The sequence below is a fragment of the Morus notabilis genome, unplaced genomic scaffold (genome assembly GCF_000414095.1).
Source record: "Morus notabilis unplaced genomic scaffold, ASM41409v2 Scaffold35, whole genome shotgun sequence".
Classification (NCBI taxonomy): Eukaryota; Viridiplantae; Streptophyta; class Magnoliopsida; order Rosales; family Moraceae; genus Morus; species Morus notabilis.
In genome coordinates this window covers 982364-984848 of record NW_010361505.1, presented here as the reverse complement: position 1 = coordinate 984848, position 2485 = coordinate 982364, and positions in this window count along the sequence as shown.

Here is a 2485-nt window from a genome sequence, read left to right as displayed (position 1 = left end):
TGAAGTTCCTTGGGCATGTGATCTCAGGACAAGGGATTTTTGTCGATCCTTCCAAGATCGAGACTGTGCTCCAGTGGGAAAGACCGAAGAATGTAGCGGAGATTCGCAGTTTCCTCGGACTTGCAGGGTACTATCGGCGTTTCGTGAGAGACTTCTCGAGCATCGCTGCACCGATGACTCGGTTGACTAAGAAAGAAGGCAGATTCTAGTGGGACGCTGAGTGTGAAAATACTTTTCAGGAACTGAAGGTCAGACTGACAAGTGCACCAGTCTTGACTATTCCTGATAGTGAAGAAACATATGAGGGGTATGCTGATGCCTCGGGAAGTGGGCTTGGCTGTGTCTTAATGCAAGGTGGACGCGTGGTAGCGTACGCATCTCGCCAATTAAGACCACATGAACGGAATTACCCCACTCATGATTTGGAGCTGGCAGCGGTAATATTTGCTCTGAAGATATGGAGTTGTTATCTCTGTGGAGTAAAGTTTTAGGTCTTTTCTAACCATAAAAGTCTGAAGTACCTGTTTACTCAGAAAGACTTGAATCTCAGGCAAAGGAGATGGGTGGAGTATATGGAAGATTACGACTTCACTCTGCAATATCATCCTGAAAAAGCTAATGTGGTGGCTGATGCCCTTAGTAGGGAGACGACGGGGGCTCTGGCGTCGTTAGCTTTGGAAGATTGGAAAAGAACTAAAGTGGTGGGTGAGTACGATCTTCAGTTCTACGAAGAACATAACGAGGCTATGGTGTACAATCTGGTCTCTACACCGGATATTGTGCAATAGGTTAAGCAGAATCAATTGCAGGATCCACACTTCCAAGGAATTTGAATTCGGATCCAGAATGGAGAACAATTCGAGGATTGGAGAATCCGAGAGGATGGAGCCTTATATTTCCGCAACCGCCTTGTTGTTCCTAAGGCAGATGAGGTAAAGAAGACGATTCTGTAAGAGGCACACAAATCGAGGTATGCCATAAATCTAGGAAGTACAAAGATGTACCAGTCCTTTTGGGTATAACCCTTAGCCACTAGCCTTGCTTTATAAGTCTCTACTTTTCCATCCACTCATCTCTTTCTCTTGAAGATCCACTTGCATCCAATGGGTTTTACCTTTTCGGATAGATCTACAAGTTGCCAGACTGAGTTAGAGTACATAGACTCCATCTCGAGTTTCATAGCTGCTTGCCATTCTTCCTTATCAGAATCATCCATCGCATCCTTAAAGGTCAATGGATCCTCCTTACCATCATCATCAGTGACGATTTGGGCTTCCCCGGTATACCGGTCGGGTAACATGCTTATCCTCCCACTACGACGAGGTGCCTTAGGAGTCTGATTCGGAACTGTGGTCTTTTCTTTGAGTGGTCTGACAACTCTTGTCGGTTGTGGCCTGATCTCATCGGAAAGTAACTCTTCCAATACTATTTTACTTCTCGGCTTAAAATCTATCATATAGTCATGCTCCAGAAAAGTGGCATTTGTCGATACAAACACCTTTTGATCTGCTTCACTATAAAACAGTCCTCCTCTTGTCCCTTGTGGATATCCCACGAAGATGCATACTTTTGACCTTAGTTCTAACTTCCCAGTCTTTTGCCTCAGCACATGTGCAGGACACCCCCATATGCGAATGTGTCTTAAATTAGGTTTTTGACCATTCTACAACTCTAGGGGTGTCTTAGGTACAGACTTAGATGGAACTAGATTCAGAATATACATAGCGGTTTTAAGGGCATAACCCCAAAATGAAGTAGGCAGTGAAGAATAACTCAACATTGATCTTATCATGTCGAGCAAAGTCTGATTTCTCCTTTCGGCTACATCATTCTGCTGTGGTGTACCGGGTGCAGTCAATTGGGATACTACACCTTCTTCAATCAAGAAATCCCAGAACTCTTGGTCCAGGTATTCACCCCCTCGATCTGATCGAAGTGTCTTGATTGGTTTACCTAATTGTTTTTCAACTTCTGCTCGGAATTCTCTAAACTTTCCAAAAGTTTCAGATTTCTGTTGCATCAGGTAAACATAACCATATCTCGAATAGTCATAACCTCCTCTAGCTTGGACGTTTAACGGTCCACATACATCTGAATGTATCAGCTGAAGGGGTTCTGTAGCTCTTACTCCTTTTGTTGTAAAAGGCCTCTTGGTCATTTTACCTTCCAAACAAGATTCACAGACCGGAAGCTCGCCAACTGTTAGCTCGTGCAAAGGACCATCCTTTACTAGTCTTTGAATCCTGTTTAGGTTAATATGACCAAGTCTAAGATGCCACAGATATGTGTTATTTTCGTGAGAAATCTTTTGCTTTTTATTCTTAGGTTCGGCAACTTCGAACATTTCAGTATTAAGCAGTGAGTTAGGTATTGGCTTTATACAATATAAACCATCATCCACACGTCCAGAATAAATATTTAAACCATTTTGAGAAATATGAACAAATTCATTATCAAAATAAACTTTAAATAATTGTTCAAATAA